Source organism: Alexandromys fortis, unplaced genomic scaffold (assembly GCF_014885135.2).
Source record: "Alexandromys fortis isolate MF-2015 unplaced genomic scaffold, M_Fortis_MF-2015_v1.1 scaffold_125, whole genome shotgun sequence".
Lineage (NCBI taxonomy): Eukaryota > Metazoa > Chordata > Mammalia > Rodentia > Cricetidae > Alexandromys > Alexandromys fortis.
The window spans coordinates 2,386,608-2,407,854 of record NW_026068026.1 but is presented as its reverse complement, the minus strand read 5'-3'; the positions used below and the strand labels follow the sequence as shown (position 1 = coordinate 2,407,854).

The window sequence follows — 21,247 nt, the reverse complement described above, 5'->3', positions numbered from 1 at the left end:
TAGTGTTTCATCGACTGATGGACAATAACTTCATGAACAATAGTGAGCAAATACTAGGGTAAATAATTTTTAAGTTTCTTTGATTTTATAGTTCATTTCGGTAGAGGGAGACTATGTGAAGTAATCCATGGTACTAAACTGTAATTAATTGTTACTGCAAATCTGTAATTTCTAAAGAAGTTCTTTGAATCCTATACATCGGAGAAGGGAAGACACATGCCTAGTCACTCCGTTTACATAAAGACAAATGTTCATTGGAACAGAAGGTTAAAGGAAACTGCTCATAAAGTCTAAATGCTGGCTTTACATACACCTAAAATCAGAGCTTTAGAGGCAATAGAAAACAATAGATTTTTTGAGATTTTCATTATAATCATTTTACAAGTATAAACATATAATGGGAAAAATCATGAAATTATATACTCATAATGTCTAGATAGCAAAAGCAGTCAATTCCCAAGTCAAATATCATTTCTATTACCAAATCTGCTTTGGCTGCCTGGTCTCTGCCTATGGACTGCTTCCATGTTTCCCTGTTACTGACGGACTCTTATCCCTCTGGAACCGAAAGCTCAAATCAACTCTTTCTTGTATAAGTTGCCTTGGTCATGGTGTTTTATCACAGGACCTGAGAAGTAGTTAGTATGCCTACTGCCATCACTCAGCAGGGAAGAATCAGGTCGGCACAGCCTGGTGTCACAAATCTTACTTTAGTTGCAGACAGAGTTTCATAAAAAAAAAAATGAAATGAATCTGGGGTTGGGTCTAGGAAAGGATTAACAACGATTTCTGAAATGGCCTTGGATTCATTTTTGCCTTTTACACTATGCATTAACTTGAAGCAGCCTTCTCGGTACTGACAATTTTGAATTATAAGTTTATAAATTATAAAGCTGAAATACCCATCAATTCTGAAAAATATTGAAGATGTTTCACATCCTGTCTATCAAATATTCAGCCAATATTTAAGTATGCAAAAGAAACACATGCATTTTATGAGTATGAGATTATTTTTATCTTTAACAAATAGTAAAGTTGCTTTGAAATCAATTCATGGCATATTAATAAGTAGTTTATTGGTAAATTTATGTATGCATAATTATTTCATATATCTATGTACCCAGGGCCACATAAAAATAACTCCAGCAGAAAAAAAAAATACTTTCACAAATAGAAAAGGTCAAAGAAGCTCTCTTCTTCTATAAAATTTCAGTAATGTCATTTCCTAACCAAATGGTATGCGTATATTTATACTCTATATAAAGTTGAGTGCTATTCTAACCAAGCAGCATTTGATGATTTTGTTAACAATGAGGGATGTCTCTCTCTCTCTCTCTCTCTCTCTCTCTCTCTCTCTCTCTCTCTCTCTCTCAAATCTATCTATCTGTGTGTGTGCGCACGTGTATGCATATATGTGTGTGTATTGATGCCTGTAGAAGTGTCATGAGCAAGAAATTATATAAATAATATATTCATAGAACTAAAGATAAATTGAATTGATAATACAGGAATAGTAAGCATTTACTCTCTATGTAATGGGGGAAATGAGGCTAAGAATAATACCAAAACAGTGAAGCGATCTTGTCCTCACACCACACTATTAACTCAAAAATTATTCAATGGAAAATGTAGGGTTAACTGTCAACTAAGCCAGTCACCTAGCCAAACAATGCCTTAATGTCATGACATACAGCGATTAAAACTTACAAAGTCTTATCTTAGATCAAATCTTCATCAGAATAAGATTTTTAAATCTTATTCTGATTTAAAATGCTAAAGTGCTAAAAAAAATCCTGCTGAGCCTGTGTTGTAGGAGTTCTATTCATCTTCAAATGCCTGCTAGGGAAAGTGTGGAAGGAAACACACTGCCCGAGCAATGCCTCTGCTCTAGAAATGTGGAGATTAATTGCTGTGAACTCTACTTTTCTTGAGAATAAAAGTGACCCAGTTCTTCTTCATCCTGCTTACTAAATACCCCTTCTCGCCAGTCTCACCATAGGCCAAACTGAAACAACTGAATAACTAATCCAGCAGAGTCTTAAAGGGACACTAGGTCATTTTCCAAATTGAATGTCAACTAAAACAAAATTCAACAAATATTTATTCACTGTATTTGTAAAAAAAAAAATCTAAGGATTTTTTTCATTAAAGCAAAGCATCCATCAATTTTGGAATATGCTGAGGAAAATGAGCTTTATGAGAAAATAAATGCATATTCAGATTATTTTAGTGAACTTCCCAGAATGTCTGAGTTGAGGGGCAAATGATTTTTTTATAGTTCTGGTTATCTAATTCTATTTGGTTTTGCTCAAAATGGTTTACATTAAAAGCAAAAAGAAAAATCTCCACACAGGATACGATGAAGGTATTCTCAAGGCGCTTCCATGCTCGGTGGCTAACAAGTGCCCCTGATTTTTCTACTATACATATGCCTAGTGAAATCCCACACAATAAAATGCCTGCTCTATTTATACCTAAAGGTTAGAGACCTGAGGTGGCGAAGTCACAAACCAATTGCTTTCGGCACCATGCTGTTGCATGTCCTTTACACTCTTAGTAGGTCTGGCTTCTGGGAACTATTGGGTTCCAGTGACTGCTGGATGTAATTTCCCCTTTTAGAGAAAGTGAAGCCCATTGCAGAGAACAGAGTTAATGCCAAGGGCTGAGTCAAGTCGTAGTGTAGGAACCAGGTCAGGGTGCACAACGCGGCAATGCCAGGCTCCAGCAGGCCCCCGTTGTGATTGTCTGGCACCAGGGACCTTGCAGAGATGAATACTCATTTTATTTTGAGTACAGCGAAGTTTATGAAAATATTGCCACTTACAAAAACCTCTTTACACTGATTAGAACTTAAGTTTTGCAAATCCAGGAGTGGATTTTTAGAGCAAGGGCCGTGTCATCCATGATGCTCATAGTGTATAAATAGTCACTGAGAGAAGGACGCCTGGGAACAGGGAGGTATTCCCATCAGCACAGTGAATGTGACTAGACAGTGTTGATTTCACAGAGGTATCTGGGAGAACTCCACATCTGAGTTTCTTCCAGTCATGACACACATGTCTCACTATAAACCCGCTTCCCACCCTGGCAGGAAATCCTTCTAGCACGCTTTACATTAGCAGAATATAAAAGTCACAGAGAAAAGAAGAAAAGGGTTTGATCATGCTAACTGCCATATTTAAGACAAGATTTTACTGAAAATTTTAAACAAAATGCTACTGAAACTATGTCACCCTGTGTGTGTTACGTTTCAGTACGGCAGGCATTTAAGACAGAGTCTGGAGCTGAGCGCTGGTGGTGCACGCCTTTAACCCCAGCACTTGGGAGGCAGAGGCAGGCAGCTGACTGTGAGTTCAAGGCCAGCCTGGTCTACAAGAGCTAGTTCCAGGACAGGTTCCAAAAGCTACAAAGACACCCTGTCTCGAAAAACCAAAAAAAAAAAAAAAAAAAGAGACACAGTCTAGAGATGTAGAAAGGAAGACGGCCATTTAAAGGAATGGGTAAACTCCAAAGCACAGGGACCTGTCTATCACAATTAAGAAAGAAGATAAAAGTGGCAGCAGGTTCAGAGTAATCTGCACCAAGGCCGCATTTCTGCCTTCAGAACACTGCTTCACTGCTGTGCCCTCCAAGAAGGGGAGCACCGCGTTCTCACTTGGCAGAAGGACACGAGGCCCAACAGCTGCAGGAGGCCTTCATCCCAAGAAGCATGCATCTTCACAACCCCCACCCATTGAAGGTCCTACTGCAGAATACTGTCATGCTGCCTACCATGTTCCTACGTATGACCAAAGCACTACAACCACAATGGCAAGTAATGACGTTTCACAAAATAGGGTTTGATTCAACGATAAAATAAAGCCATGACACTCTGATAGCATGCTGGTCCCTGTTAATAACACGAGAAGCATATACAAACCATTCTTTTTCAATTATTAGGAATTTGATTTATTTTTTAAATGCCCCCTCCCTCTGCTAGAGTCCAATCCATATATTTAAAAGTATTTTTCACCCTGTGATACAGTCTGGAACCATGTGCTTCCTGGAGGCTCCAGGGTGTCTACTGTACACGTTAATCCTACTTGGCATCATAAGAGACTGATCCAAAATACTAGTTATAATCCTATAATGTTTCCAACTTGAACTTTTATTGCAATGCTCACAGAAGATGTCTTATATATTCAGGAAGACCTGCTTTACATAATTCCCTCTTGTGTGAATTACTGGTATCAGTCTTTTGGTTTTTGTGAACAACTTGAAAAGAACAATTGTTGGAAAAAGCACATAATCTGCTATTCTGGCCTGTCTATGAAAGCATTCAAAACATTGTAAGTTGGTAACAAATAAGAATTAAGAATTTTAAAAAATGGAACATTTCTTGTTTTCCTTTTCCCCCTTTCCCTCTGCCATGAAAGACTGTTCTGTGGGTGATGCTATTGTACCTGACAATTTCTCGTACTTCCTTTGAGGGTCAAGAAAGTGATTTTTAATTGCAATGTGTGAAGCAAACCTGTCTTAGTTTCTATTCTTTGTTGCTGTGATGAAATACTCTGATAAAGGCAACCCAAGACCAAGCATTTATTCTAACTCATGGTTCAAAATACAGTCCGTGATGGTACAGAAATCACGGCAACAAGAGCTAGAAGCAGGCGGTCACATTGATCCACAGTCAAGAAACAGCCATAAATGTGTCCTACTGGCCAGTGCATTTGCTTTCTCCATTTATGCAATCCAGGATCCTCTGTCCAGGAATAGTCCTGCCCAGAGACAAGACAGGTCTTCACATATCAATGAATATAACTAACTCAATCCCCCTCCCAGGAAAACCCAAAGGCCCACGTCCAGGTCTCTTCTGCAGTATCCATGATTTCCCTCTAGCATGGCATATGGACAAACAAGGGGTGCCAGTCCTGCAGGACAGAAGAACACAGGAGACGGGAGGGTGTGTGTGCACACAAACTTCTCAACCTTTTCCCTAACTCACCTGGGCATTTCTATAACATGTTCAGAACTAGATTGTGCTAACAATGAATGTAGCTGTTGAGCGTGCTAGGTGGCTTGCAGAGCTACGTGAAATGACACCTATAAAAGTCTCACTTCACAAACGCTGGCACACAAACAGCATCAAATTTGTTAACTATCTTCTCTTTCTCATTTTCCAATCCCTAAAATCTAAGTTTGTAAAACCTTTTGAAAAACTTTCAGACACCAAGAGAGTGTTAGGTATTAGGACTCAGGAACACACCCTATATAACTGTGCTGTCTGTGGAGAAAACTTGAGAATCACGAAGGCTTTCCAGCTGTTAGCCTGGTGACAATCCCAGGTTCAATGAATGTCCCTGTCTCATTTGAGTAAGACAGAGGATTCAAGAACAGGACACATGAAATCCTTCTCTGGGCTCTGCACCTGTACATGCATATGTGCAAATATCACACACACAACACTAGCACATGTACAAAAAATTCATTAAATTTCATGGACTATTAATTAATAAATTAATTCATGATCTGAGTTTATCTCACATAGGAAATTAAGTACTATTACTTAGAGACAAGGCCTAATACCAAAGAGGATTAATAAAATGAGGAACAATTTAAAATATCTTGAAACTAAAAATGTTGGGCAGAACAGTCACTCCAAAAAATGAAACTTAAAAGACATACATACATACATAAGCAACGTCATCATAAATAATATTGGTATGTCTTAGTAAATAGTTGCAATTAAATTTATAAAAGATTAAAAATCTTTAGGCATGTGTCCTCCATTTGTGTGGAAACATAGAAAACATATGTAGATAACAGACCCAGGTTCTTACTAAGACAGACTAATAAATCTATGTTATTAATAAAATACAATTAAAAACAATAAATATCTATATATTTACTCACTGGGTTATTTTTATTATATTAATAGTATGTGTTAACTAAAAATTAATGATGAAAGAAAGTGATCAATCGCCACATGAGTTTCAAATCTGATATCTGCATGTCCTCCCGTGGCAGGTCATTATTGTGTGTAATTAATGTTCTCTCCATAGCCTGGTGGCCAGATAACTCTCCATAGAGATGCTAATGCAGCCCATGGGACAGCATTCATATTTTCTTAGGCTCCCTGCAGCTTCTTCCTGTCATTCACTTTTCTCTAGCTCCATATTATTTGGCCATATCTAATAGAGAGATGGTTTTGTGTTATCTGCCTCAAGTGCAGACACAAAGAGGAGCTCTTACAGTAGACATCCATCCAGTTTACTTCCCCAAGTTTCAGTTTCTAGTGGTAAACCACAATCAAAAGGTAATAATTGCAAGATTCCAGAAATAAGAATTCAGACATTTAAAATTAGGTGGCATTCAAAGCTGCACAACAAAGGCTTGTACTTCCACTCTTTTCCAACCATGGCACACATTATCACTGTCCCGTGTATCCATATAGTGTATGCTTGCTGCTATGCTGGCACTATATTGTCTGTGTTCATCTAACATTAATTGTACTTAACAATTCTCAAACAGGCAAGAGAAATGGTCCTGGAGGTCTAAACACACCAAAGAGTTGCCATAAAGAGCTTACTTGAAGTGACCACACAAAAAAAAACTATATGAAAGATGTATGAAGAGGAAAAGCTGATCAATACTACTGCTAGGTTAAGGCATCTACTGGGGTCTGGAAATGCATCCCCTGCAGATATGCAGGGACTACTGGCAGTAAGTTCCATTGATTCTTTTCCTCTGAAAGTAGGTCTTGCTTTACATCAAGCACTTTAGTGATACACAATAGTTAAGTAGAACCAACATGACTATTAGGAAGGGAGACTACACCACACAAGAGAAAGAAAAAGAAGGAAGAGTCCAATGTTAAGAGGCAAAAAGCTGAGATAGGGAGCTGCAAAGAATAATAGATGCAGAAAGAAAATAAGGCCTCCTTCTTTAAAAGCCAGTATTTTTCAATAAAAATTTGCAGAAGCATCGGTGTTAACAGCTGACTTAATGTCCTAATATATAGTGCAATGCTTTGGCTAAAAGAGAATTTAGTCTCAGAAAAAAAAAAAAACAAGTTAGAATATTCACTTTTTAAATTTTCTGAAGGTGTATTCCAATCTGTGTCATAATTACAAAAATTTCTCATTTGTTGTATAAGGAGATCTTCCTACTAGTTCTAAACATCTATGCCAATCCTTCCCATTGGCTGTTCAGTGCTTTCTCCTGTCAAACAGTAAGGAGAAGTTCCACCTCACTGGGCTATTGTGCTTTATAATGAGGTAAGATTTGGGATGCTTCTGAAATAGGGCTGGTGCACAGTAGTGTACATAACATCCAGCACTTACCTTATTAGTCATTAAAAAGAAAAATATTAGTGTACTGACCAAAATGCCTATAGTAAGTGAAAACAGAGATATGACAGGAGTCCTGGCAGTCAACAGAAAATAGTCAACTTATCAAATAAATAAATTAGATAAATAATTATTCACAAGTTTACACTTTGACATCACAGATTCTTCAATAAAACCCTTACTTTAAATATTCACTAATTAATTCAAATAGTTCATATACTGAGTTTAAGGGACAGTGTTCTAGATAAACACTACAAACACTCATGGCAGTGGCTCTAACAAATGCGGTAATATGGCCCTTTTGTTGGGCAGACTTCTCCACTTATCCATATGCTTCCTATGTTCAGTTTTGCAGTACCTAAAATGACCACCTCCTCTCTTAACCAGGGCCAGTCTGTTCTCTTCGCTTCACTAACACCTGACACCTGCATCATAAGACACATAGATTTCTGAAATTCTAGAGCAAACATTTTTTAAGTACAAAATAATATGTGTCTTACACTTTGGAAGCTAATTTACAGCTACCCAGTTTTCCCCTGTAGATAGAGCTGTCTAGAACATATGGAAACACACTGGTGTAGCTCCCTTAAAAACAACAGACAACAGGCTGGAGGCAGCCCCCAACGCGGTAATTTGTCATCTACCATTCAAGACAAATATGTTCTCTGCTGTTCATTTTAAGACTTAGTTCTATGTTTGATTTTATCTTTAATTAGTGAACATATTTCTGAAATTATAGTATCATGGGAGAGTTGGACCTGGAAAAAAATTTATTATATTTTTCCCAAGCCTCTCTGCAGAATGTGTGACCTAGAATCCATAATAATTTACTGATTTGCACTGACTTAAGATGTGGCAGGTAGATCGGCATGCTCTCTGCATCTTCCTTGCCCTGGAATATCTGCAGAGGCAGTGACTCTCAGGGCACTCTAATGGGCATCTTACCTTGTAAGTGTTCATGCTCCCTACCTGTAAATTAGTATGATCTGTCCTACATGGAAATAGATATGAGAAGAGATACTGTGTTTAAGAAAGCACATACAACAGAGGCATATAAATGCTATCAATAGTCCTGTTGATACATAGTTTACATTCTGAGGTGAACAGCTGTTAAGTTCATGTAAGTTCATGTTAAGTTCATGTTAAGTTCATGGTAACATGATCATCTTCCTCACTGTGGTAGAAAGATTTAAATGTGCATCTGTGCACAACTACAAACAAGTATGTGGAGACTAAAAAATTCCCCTCGAAATGACCTTTGAGATACCCAAATGTCACCACTAGCTCTCAAAGCTAAATAAAAACTTCAGATTGGAAAATTGTTGGAACATTATATCAACAACTGAGTATTTTCCTATAGGCTCCCCAAACCAGAAATTTTTTACATAGTGGAAAGATGCATAATATCAGGAATTCAAGATGCTCTCTGTATCATGAACTTTCTATTTGGCTTAGGGTGTGAAATGTTGTATTAAAACTCATAAATGTTATGTAAAAAAAGAATCCTCATGAATAAGAAAGTTCTTCCTGAAAATACACAAAAATATAATCAAATGGAAATCAAATGATCACATCAATCATTTATAAGCTAAAAATACTATTTACTCTCACAGAAAAAAAAAAAAGAAATGGGCTTTTCCTAACTGTTCTGAAAATGAGAAAGCTTGGCTCTGTGAGCTGATAAACATATTTTAGTCGCACAGCTTAGTCATTGCTAAGTCAAAAATTCCACAGAGATCTACCTTTTCAAATCCAAAGTCAAAACCTACAGAGACTGAGAAAATGATGAAATGCTAAAAATAAAAATTACAGAATGAGACAGACCACAGAGACATGGCATTCCAGTTTTACCAGCAGCTTAGCTCAGAGACATAACTGTTTACTCTTTTTTTAATTATTCATATAAGTACATAGGAAGAAAGCATGATCTGCTTTAATCACAATCATCACTGGAGATCTAAGAGAGTATTTATTAGAACAGTCTGAAAAAAAGGTCACATCCTCTACTTTTAGATGTGTCAAAGCTTTCTTCAGAGTTCCTCTACCCTGTTCAGTCATCCACTGGCACCCACCATGAAATAGTGCCCTCCATGGCTTCTGCCATCCCTTAAAAATGAGTTGAAAGGTGGGATTCTGAATTACTTTCTTCAAGTAATTACTTTCTTACTGGCACCCACCATGAAATAGTGCCCTCCATGGCTTCTGCCATCCCTTAAAAATGAGTTGAAAGGTGGGATTCTGAATTACTTTCTACAAGATGGTTCTTGCCTGTATAGGAAGTCCTTCTGTATATGTTTTGCATATAGAGCACAGAATAAAGAATCTGCTTTGGCCTGTGATAGGGTAGAATAGAGCTATGTAGGGAAAATTAAACTGAATGCTGGGAGAGAGTAGGCGGAGTCAAGAGAAGTTATGCAGCTGCCAGAGGGGAAAGACGTGAGCTGCAAGCCAGAACCTTGCCAGTAAGCCACAGCCATGTAGTGATACACAGATGAATAGAAATGGTTTAAATTAGCAGGGAAGCACATATCTTAATTAAGGGAGCCATCTTAGGGTTGGCAAGAGACTTGGAGCTATAGGGGCTCCCAGGTGCCCAGGGCGATGTCCCCAGTTAGTTCCTGGGGCAGCTGAGGACAGGGAACCTGAAATGACCCTATCCTATAGCCATACTGATGAATATCTTGTATATCACCATAGAACCTTCATCTGGAGATGGATGGAGATAGAGACAGAGACCCACACTGGAGCACCGGACTGATCTCCCAATGTCCCAAGGAGGAGCAGAAGGATGGATAATATGAGCAAAGAAGTCAGGACCACTAGGGGTGCACCCACCCACGGAGACAGTGGGGCTGATCTATTGTGAGCTCACCAAGGCCAGCTGGACTGTGACTGAAAAAGCATGGGATAAAACCGGACTCTCTGAATATGGCGGACAATGAGGGCTGCTGAGAAGCCAAGGACAATGGCACTGGGTTTTGATCCTACTTCATGTTCTGGCTTTGTGGGAGCCTAGCCAGTTTGGATGTTCACCTTCCTAGACCAGGATGGAGGGAGGAGGACTTTGGACTTTCCACAGGGCAGGGAACCCTGACTGCCCTTCAGACTGGAGAGGGAGGGGGAGAGGAGTGGGGGGAGGGGGAGATGAGTGGGAGGAGGGGGAGGGAAAAAGGAGACGGGGAGGGAAATGGGAGGCGGGGAGGAGGCAGAAATTTTTTTTCAATATAAAATTATATTACAAAAAAAATTAAAAGAAATGGTTTACATTAAGATGTAAGAGCTAGCCAATAAGAAGCTAGAGCTAATAGGCCAAGCAGTGACTTAATTAATATAGTTTCTATGTGGTTATTTCCAGTCTGGGCACTCGGGAGTGAACAAGTGGCCTCCTACTATACTTGCCTCTTTTGAGTTCATAAGCAATAAGATTTTGATATTTCCTTATGTTTCCTCTTGCCTTGGAATGGTCCCTTCAATTATTTTTTTAGTATATATTCATTTTATTTTATGTGTATGTGTGCCTGGGTGTATATATGTGCACCACATGAAGGTATTGCCATGAAATCAGAGAAGCATCAGATTTTTTGGATCTAGAGTTGCAGACAGTTGTGCTGGTAACCCCTGAGCCATCACTCTGAACCCCAAATACTGCCTCTAAATAGTAAGAAAAGTTTGCCATCCTTGCTAAATATGTAATAAACCTAAAATTATTTTACTATACTAGTCTCTTGTTTTAAACATTTCTCATTTTTTTTCTTCTAAATTACTGAAAACACACAGCAGCACTAAATACTTGAAAATACTTGCTAATTAATGACTGTAGCTTGTGTCAAGTAGATACACAAAACCACCCAGTGCAACTAACCCCTTGTCAACTTGACACACAAACATCTCACTATTAAGCCACAACCCTTCCTTTCTTATTCACCCCCAAGGTCCCACATTAAAAACATAAATAACTTAAAATTTCCAGTCTTTACAAATTCAAACACATTAAAATTTCAGTCTCTTTAAAGTTGCCAATTTCTTCCTAAACCTGAAGTCTTTTAAATTTCAACGTCTCTCAATTATGGACTACAATAAAATTAAAAATAAACCAAATACTTTCTTACTTCAAGAGGGAAAAATCGGGGCAGTCACGATCTGAACCAAGCAAAACCAAATTCCGATAGTATAAATAACTCAATGCCAAACTATCTGTGACTCACTCACGATCTAGGCTCCTCTGCCCTCTGCAGCACACACAGCTTGTCCTTTAGGCTCTGACTGGCTCCACTCTACTGCTGCTGATCTTGGTGGTCATTCCAGGGTACTGGCATCTCCAAATGCTGAGGACTTCTGCTGCAACTGGGCTGCACTTTCACCGATAGCCTCCCATAGGCTCTCTTCAGGGAGCCCAGCCTCAGATTTTCCCTATGACCCCTTCAGTCCTTCCCTTCAACTGCCACTGAGGCTGCAGCTTCCCCAGTGGCCTTTCCTGGCCTCTCAAGGTGTCAGTCCCCAGCAGCTCTCTCTCCATGAGATGAGATCTGTTCATGCCTTCAAAACCAGTACCAACTGGGTGACACCAAATCTGGCTCCCAGGACAAGCTCCAGCCTTGCCCACCTCGGAGGCACAGTTTCTGTGTGCTCTTAGAAAATACTACCCAGAAGATTTCACCTCAGTGATGCTGGTCTCTTCTCAATCACTGCTAATTGCTTGGCTCCAGCCATCCAGCATCAACTGTCCTAGAATTGCAAAGTTTCACTTCTTTGGCCAGCTTCTCTTTAATCACAGCTGACTCTTCAGTCCCAAGTAACCAGAACGACAACAGAATCTTAATTCAAAATAACAAAAGGCTCTAATGAAGTCTTTAAACTTCCCTCTGAAATTTCACAAGCGAGGCAGGCCTCCATCTTCTGCACTATCCTCAATGTTCTGATCTTCCATGCTCTTAAGTGTGGGCGCCTGGTCTCCCTTATTCCTGGGGTGCATTGGCGGGGACAGTTTGTTATCAGTTAACTAAGCTTCCTGTGTGTTTCGTGCTATCCCTGCCCCACCTGGTGATTTAGCTGCAGGCAATCTTCTCCATTGTTAATATGGTAATTTCCCACTTCCCTGGGCGGAGAGATTAGGTAGTTAGGTAGAAAAAGGCTTCCCCAAGTCTGAATAAAGGGCAGTCGCTTGATCTCCTATCGAATGACCCTGGTCTCTGTGTCTTGTGTTCAATCTCCAGGCCCTTGCCCGGACTGGCATTTGGTACAGCTGCACACGGACTGTACTGAGGGTGTAACACCGAAACCGGGTGTTAGACTTAAGGAACATTCTACTGAGCTCTTAACACTCAGTGGATTTTCTAGACCAAAGTTCCAACATCATTTTACAACCCTCCCCAAAACATGGTCACGTCTATCCTAGCAATACCCCTCTGTACTGGTACAAATTTGTCTTATTTAGGGTTCCTATGGCACTGATGAAACATCATGACTGAAGAGCAAGTTGGGGAGCACAGGGTTTATTTGGCTCACACGTCCACAGCACTGTCCATTACTGAAGGAAGTCAGGACAGGAACTCACACAGGGCAGGAACCTGGAGGCAGGAGCTAGTACAAAGGCCATGGAGAAGTATTGTGTACTGGCCTGCTTCCCCTGGTTTGCTCAGCCTGCTTTCTTATAGAACCCAGGACCAGACCAGGGATTGCACCACCCACAATGGGCTGGATCATCCTAAATCATTAACTAATTATGATAATTATAGCTGGATCTCACGGAGGCATTTCCTCACCTGAGGCTCCTTTCTCTCTGATGACTCTAGTTTGTGTCAAGTTGATACAAAACCAGCCAGTATGGTTACCTAATTTCCAGTTGAAATCACAATTTAAAGGGAGGTTTCTTTCCTTCATTCCATCCCAGTGGTTTCTTCACTTGTTAATTCTTTACCCTGAGGCTACACACAAGGACATGGTCATTCTGGGATCATAAAGGAGTTTTTCTAGAAGTAGATACCATACACATGTGGTTTCCTGCTTTCTGGCCATCCTACTTCACCTCACTAGATTAAACTGATGATCAAATATGTCATGAAGGGCAGAAGGGCTATGATCATGGATGCTGTAGATATGTGTCTAGACTTTCCTAAACTGGAATGCTTCAAGAATTCAACCTTCATGAAAAAGACCCCAGTTGACGTGAGATTCCCCTCTGTATGCTGTGAATATGTTTTATTACCATTGGTTAATAAAAAAAAAATCTGCTTTGGGCCTGACAGGGCAAAAGAGAGCAAGGCAGGAATTCTAAGCAGAGAAAGAAGAAAAAAGTAGGCGGTGTCAAGGGAGACAGATGCCAGAACTTTACCTGGTAAGCCACAGCCTTGTGGCAATATACAGAATAACAGAAATGGGTTAAGTTAGTTAATAAGAAGCCTAAGCTAATAGGCCAAACAGTGTTGTAATTAATATAGCTTCTGTGTAATTATATTGGGTCTGTGTGGCTGGGAAATGAACAAGCAGCCTCCTCCTACACCCAGCCAACTCACAGGAGAGGAAACATATTGTATGTAAGCTGTCAGCACAGATACATAGGTACTCTCTCAACTAAGGCAGAGATTTGTCTAGGTTTCCTGCAAGCCCACAATCCACCAAATGGCCAAAGAAGACATAAAGAAACAAAGGCTGCTGTCATAGTAGGTTTAAGACGAATAAAATATACAAAATACAATGTCATTTAGATAGCTTCTCTGACCTATCCGAGGTCAGACAAAATGTGAATGTAGAGTCTAAGCTCGACCCTCACGGTAAAATTAATACTAGGAACAAAAATACTAGAATGTGACAGGATTTCGGGCTGAAGGGGTAGTATAACCCAAGACACGATGTTGGGGATAGAATGAAGATGAAGAGGGCACAGAAACAGTTCAGTTCGGCTTGGTTTGGATGACAGTAAGAGGTGAGCCTGGGAAAACTGTTCCCAGTGATATGGTTTGGGGACACAGGTAGTGGGAACTGCCGATATCATTATTATTACTTGTCTGCAGGTTGCGGGGGTGGGGTCTGCTGCACAAAGAGCATCTAACTGCATGTGTATTTCGGATGTATAACTATCACAGTTAAAAAAAAATGATGGTGAGGGGGCTGGAGAGATGGCTCAGAGGTTAAGAGCATTTCCTGCTCTTCCAAAGGTCCTGAGTTCAATTCCCGGCAACCACATGGTGGCTCACAACCATCTGTAATGAGGTCTGGTGCCCTCTTCTGGCCAGCAGGCATACACACAGACAGAATATTGTATACATAATAAATAAATAAATATTAAAAAATGATGGTGAGAACAAAGGAAGGAGGAAGGGGGTCTTTCAAATGTCAAGATGAATGTGACACCAGTGAAGATTTGGAAACAGTAAGAGAGAAAGAAAAAGAAGAAGAAGGAAGGAGAAACAGGGTTAAGGACCACAGAGCGCTGGAGGTGATAGTAATGCAGAATTGGGAGCTGTCCAGCAGAAGCGTGTACATTTCTACGAAGGCCCAGAGTTCTGCTTACTTCTACATGCACCGCTGCACCCCTTTAATGCAGGGCTGAAAACTGAGCCCAGGGCTTCACACATGTAAAGCGATGTACAAATGGAGTTACATCCCTAACCCAGGCCATTGCTTTAAAATACAGCCTCTTGGTCCTTAGGTTACTGATGATAGATATGGGTTTAAGATTACAGAATCCCAGTCCCTCTCTGGGATGTGCCCCTATGCATTTTAAAAATGCCCACCATAATATGTCACTATATACCACCCTCAATGAGGAGAAACTAATGCCTGCCATGCCACCGATACACAAACCTTTGAGACTGTGAGTTACATGAATACATTTCATTTCCCAGGTACCTGCTTCAGAATTCAGTTCAGCAGAGTATGTCTGACCAATACACAACTGTGCCAGGTAACAGCTTCAAATAGAATCTAATGAAGAATAAAAATAGTTTCACACTATAATTAATGAAGAAATGAGCAGGGATTTGCAATAGTTTTCTTTAGACTACCAATGTTTTATATAAGTCTTCATCTAAACAAACATTTTGCTTTTGATTGAAAGTTATTGTATTTATGACAGCTGTTGCCAAATATGAATAACTGCTTTCTGTAATTAAACCACATGAACACTGACATGGAAATACCCATAAACTGCACAACACCTTTAACAGAAAAGAAAACTAAAGAAAAGAAGAAGAAAAATAAAAACTCCCTCAGCACAGTGTAGCTGCCACTCAGGAAACTTGTGGGGTTTTTCAGAAACTCCTTTGGGATTTCCATGAATATTAATGAAGACGCTGGCAATGGTTTTATTATTAGGTCAGGAAAATTATTTACAAAATATGTGCATCGTTTATCAGTACTGATACATATGAATATATTGGAAAGGTCTCTGGCGAACCCAAATATAAATTACTCCAGCCTTACCTGGACTATTTTTATTATTGTTAAGCTCAGTGTTTAATTTGTAATTAATTTTTTCCATCTTTTATAGTGCTAGGGGGAAACCCTGGGATGTTTGCATTCTAATCTAATATTTTTATTTTTTCAGTTCATGTCCACAGCAGTCCCATGTCTTTACTGGTTATCACAGATGGAAGGGGCTGTTAATATTTACTCATCTACAAATTGTCTGTCAGGCTGCTCTGTCGTATGGCGGGTGTAAAACACCGAATCTTCAAACAGGCAGACTGGCCTTTGGAGCCCAACACTTAAGTGACCAAGTAGGAAAACAAAGCTCTCTCTGAAATTATTTTAAATGTTCTACTACTCATTGAGCACCACTATACAGTCATTCCCCAACGCTTTTCCTGACACATTGATCCAAATGTTCTTCTTCTGCTGTTTCTTTTATTTTTAATCATTATACAAGTATCTTGTGTAGCCCAGGATGGCCTCTGAACAGCTATGAACTTGAGACTGGCCATGCAGCTTTCGATTACCCTGTCTCTACCTCCCCAATGCTAGAATAGTGGACATGCATACCTGGCTGACCCTGCTCAGAAAGCCTGCCACAAAGCAGGATACAAAATAATAATAATAATAATCAGTGTGTTCAGTGTTTAATTATGTACCACCAATAAGGCACCTCGCTGGGGTTTCCAATCAGTTAAGATAAAGAAGCCAGTGAATTTGGAAATGACCTGTAAAGCCAAAGCCAGTATTAATATTGCCTAGCTAGCACACCTTAAATTATTTCTATACATGTGTTAGTTCTAACTACTATTGCATTTGGTCTTTCTAAACTACATGTAATGTGTTCTTTCTTCTATTTTACAAAGAAGGAATGGAGATTTGACGATGTTCGAAAACTAGCCCTAACTGGTTAAAGAACCAATAAATCATAATATAGACAGGCTAGCCCTCAGAGCACCTGCTTTGACCTCTGCTCTGTCCCATCCATATGGCTTCCCAGATCAGTCAGATATGATCTCCGTTCTCAAGACCAAGAAGTCAGGAGAACAAACAGAATGCTTCCCAAATAAGTAGAATTTAAGGTAAAAGGGAATGTCTGGTGGAAGAGACTCCCAGGTCAATGTCAAGAGAGGCCTGATGAAGACAGATGGCACCAAGTCATGGGAACGGGAGGGGCCTTGACCCCTGAAATAGGTTGGAGGCTGGGCTAGGAAGGGAGACAAAGGCGGTGAAGGACATCTTTTGCAATTGTCACCAGGCATTGTGTTTACTGTGCATCTTTTATGACATTTCACATCATTATTGTCCTCTTGGATGTTAAAAATATCATAGAAGTTCAGTTCTCACATGGCATGAAGTAAAGCCAATTGCTCCCTCTTAAAAGTCATTTAAACCCAGCCCCTAAAGGAGTGGGCTTCACTCTGCTATCATGGGATATGTGCTCCTTTTGCTAATTCCCTATGCAAGAGAAAACAGTTTTCTAATCCACACATATAAGTCTCACAAACTAGATGGCTCAATTAAACGCAAAGAGTACCTCCGAAGGATTTCAGCCATCCTGCCTTTGAGGGCAGAATCCCTGTGGTACTTCCTGCCCGAGTTAGAGCTGGAGACATCGGAGGTTAGTGTGACCTTTGCTTCTTTCCTTCTCCTCCTCTCCCTCAATATCCATGTCGGTTGCTCTTGACGCTAGTCTTCCTGTAATCTGTCCTTCAATAGTACCACGTGCCAGGCACCAAAGGGCACCACAGGCAAAAAAAAGTATTTGCTCTTGATTAATGTCATACAGGGCAGAACTTGTATCACAGAGATCTTATGATCCTGTGGTCTGTGTGTCCCAGTTCTGTCACCGAGGACCTGCTATAACTTGAATCTGGTTTGTCCCCAACAGCACACATGTAGAGCCTGAAACACTTACAAAATGTTATCAAGCTGAGAGGGGACGAAGCCCTGAAAAAGCAGTTGAGATTTTCTGGGTGTCACTCATCCAGGAGTGACACATCTCATGAGATCAGTTAGGCCAAGTGGGACTCTGTGAGTTACCAGGAAAGCACTTTGATAAAACTTTAGACCATCCAACATGTTTGGCCACTTTGGCATGTGCTATATTGCTGTGTTATCATTTTCCAGGGAACACCGAGAAGATGCCAGTACCATGGCATTTGGGTTTTCCAGCCATCTATACCATGAGACTAATTAATCTCTTTTTACAAATAGGTAACACAGCATCACATATTTTGTTAGAGCAACACAGAACGGACTTTTCTGATAGAGTAAGCCCTATAACTGTGCGTAAACATGTCTGTAAATATACGTATAGACCAATCTACTCTATAGGGTTCTTACATGCTAAAAGAAGAATAGCGACATGCTTGAAGACAGCATTCTAAAGACACTAAGGATTTTATACCGTGGCATGGACTGCATGGCGTCCACTGCTGCTTGACAGAGTTCCAGCATCTGGACTTTGCAGATCACAATTCTCCAGCACCCTCTTACTTTCACTTTTAGTGATTCTCACTTTGATGCCTTTCCCTTTGGGAAGTTTTGTGCAGACTTGTGAAGGATAAAAATATGTACAATGGTAGTCTCTCTGAACAAAATAATCTTCTGGGGGAAAAAAAAATCCCTGCCACTGAGGAAACAATCTTGGTATCTGGCTCTTACTGACTTTATATTTAGCTTCCCTTTGTCATACAAATGTCTCCTAAGTGTTTGGTGAATGAGCACAGAATCAAAAGAAACATCTAGAGACAACCCTTTCGTGAGCCCAAAAATAAAATTCTGGATAAAGAGCAAGTTTGAAGTCATTCTACCTTCCATACAGGTAGGAAGGATGAAAGTCTGAAACACAGGACAGATGCTATCAAATAAACATGTATGCCTAGGAACATGGAATTGATAGGAGTGTGCCCTAATTTGTATATAAGAAACTGTTGGTGACTCTGCAGGTCACGTCAGAGAAGGGCGGTGCATGCCTGCAATCCCTGTCCCTGGGGAGCAGGGCCAGTGTGAAGTCTTCCTAGGCTGCACAGAGAATCCAAGGCCAGCCTGGCTAATTTAGCAAGGGTCTGCTTCAAAATAAAAGTAGAGATTTTTTTAAATCATTGCTCAATGATAGAGCCCTAAGTTTAATCCTCTGCTACACCCTACAAAAATTCAGATTGTTAGTAAACAAACAACTCAGAAGGAAAGAGCAATCTGTAGCTACGAAGTGTTCATGTGAGCATCTGTGAGTTGTAGCAGCACACCACACCTTAGCTTCCCTGTGTCACCATGTCCTTCCCTGTCCCTGGGATCATCAGTTATCCTCTCAGCTAGATGGACTTCAACGTGCAGCACTTGGGAGCAGAACATGGAGTTAGGATTGTCTCTTTGTCCTCAAGTGACTTACCCTGTTCAACTCTCGTCTTCGCACTGGGGCCTACACCCAACTCTGATTTTCCTGCCACCCTCTTAAATGCACACCTTTAAGGTTGCAGTGACAGAGTATGCAGTCGTTGGAACCTAATCAGGCCTTGAAAGGCTTCCTCCGTCTGTGCTGACTGGGTTCAGCCTTGAAGTCTGGAGTGCAAGCAAAGGGCATGTGTGCCCACGATTTTCTGTTGCCAGGGCTTTTAAGGGGCATGCTCGTCATTCCCTGCTATTTTTATTCTTTCGCTGCATTTCTTGGTGGTTTGACAAGGGAGGAGGACATGGACTATTAGCTTTGAATTGCTACTAGACAGCCCTCATTCAAGGTGGCCCACTCTTATTTCTCAACCAAAGTAAGTTAAAGAAACACTTGCAGAGAAATTGGTGTGTGTGTGTGTGTGTGTGTGTGTGTGTGTGTTGTGTGCCTGCCTAAGCACTACTTCCCCAACTGTAACAAGAGTAGTCCAACCAGGAATGAGAGATGCCTAGAGCACTGCCGCCCCTCCCAAAGAGATCTGCTGTCCTCTCAGCTAGCAGAAGTAGAAAGGGACAGTGAGCCAGAAGGGATGCAGCATCCTCCGAGGCTCACAGCCACCTGTGCTACCTGGCCAAGACTGGCAAGCCCAGAGTGGTGAAGTGGCCCAGAAAGCCCAGAGGACCTCAGGGTGGTGCAGGCTCTTCTCAGGCTCCTGCAAGATACCACAACCTCTCCTGCATCCACCTTGCCAGCAGCCTCTACCTAGGATTCCTGGGGACCTAAACAAAACACCTTCCCTTCTTCCCAGGCTCAGGTCTTCTGCTGAAAGAGCAGCTGTTCCTTCACGTACTTCCCGACCCATCCACACCCACTGCAAGGACACCACCCGGGATGCTGTGGGTCCGGGAAAGATGCTGGGGAGCAGCGCGGGAGCACTCGCCTGGCGGGCCCGCTTGACGTCCTGCCGTGCCCGGACCAGAGTGGCACCAGCTGTGGAGTTGGTGGCGTGAACCCTGCGACCTCTGGATCCCCGGACCTCAGGGACCTGGTAGCTCCCGCTCGAGCCCGCGCCCTCTCGGCTTGGGGATTTTTGTCTATATAAGGGCTCACGACACACAGCGAGCACGGGCTGGCAGCCGGGCTGCGGCTTCTCCGCACCCGCCTGAGGTCCCTGGGTAGCCGCACTCGCCCTCATCCCGCCTCGTCCTCCTCCTCCCGTCCTCCCGGGGAGCACCGCCTTTACCTGGCTCTGGCCGCACCGCCGCTCTCCCGGGCCCCTCGCCCACCTGCAGCCGCCTCGCCTCGCTGTAAACGGCTGAATGGGGGGAGGGGAGGTGCGGGAGCGGAGGCGGTTGGGGTGCCCGGGAGCGCGGGAAGAGGGCGCGGGCTGGGGGCGCGGGGAAGGGAGGCGCACTGAGCATGCTCCCGAGGACGCCGCGGCTGGCACTTGTCGGCGCCGGCTCTGTGGCTCCCGGCACTCCACTTCGGATTTTAGCTCTGACCAGGAGCGATCGGTGGAGGCTGGGCCGCCCAGACTAGCTCCTAGCCCTGTGCTTTGGCGCCCAACCTGAAGAGGCAGGTGTGAGGTGGCTGGAGAGACCTGGGCTGTTATGCAATCTCTAGATAAGGATGCCAAGAGGAGCCGGCAGAAGGCAGAGAAAAGAGCAAGACCTCTTTATGAGCTTAGGGCAGAAGCGGCTGTGTGAATAACCCGTTCATTCATTCGGTTAGGATTTCTGTAGGGAAGGGAGTGCTGGCCTGATTGAGGATAGAGAAAGAGATTGTGGTCAGAGCCAAATCCCCCCAATGTAAAAGACAAAGGGGGAACAGAAAATAGTACAATAAGACACTGAAAGTTTGAGAGTTCCGGGGCCAGCGGTGGCGAAGTAGGGGGGGGTGGGATGGGGGTGTCGATTGTAACTAATTTCTTTCCTATTTGTAACTCACATTATTTACATTTTGAAGACAGGATTTAGCTTTTGACAAAGAATTCTAAGGATAATAATGGCAAGCCCCACAGATGTTGATTTGGTTTCTTCCCCTAACATGCCCTCCTTGGGGAAGTTAAAAAGAGGAAGGATTGTAATTGAAGGGTTGGACAACTCCCAAGATTGGCTTT

At 41.7% G+C, this 21,247-nt stretch overlaps 1 protein-coding gene across 1 annotated transcript in view; it reads right to left on the bottom strand.

Annotated features, from left to right (window-relative positions):
• Nucleotides 1-20,516, bottom strand: part of Slc16a7 (solute carrier family 16 member 7) — a 163,260-nt gene extending 142,744 nt beyond the window's left edge. Inside the window, exon 1 of the mRNA XM_050163876.1 lies at nucleotides 20,372-20,516. The gene's annotated coding sequence lies outside the window, so the exon portion shown is untranslated. The remainder of the gene's footprint in view (nucleotides 1-20,371) is intronic.
• Between the last annotated feature and the right edge of the window lie 731 nt (nucleotides 20,517-21,247).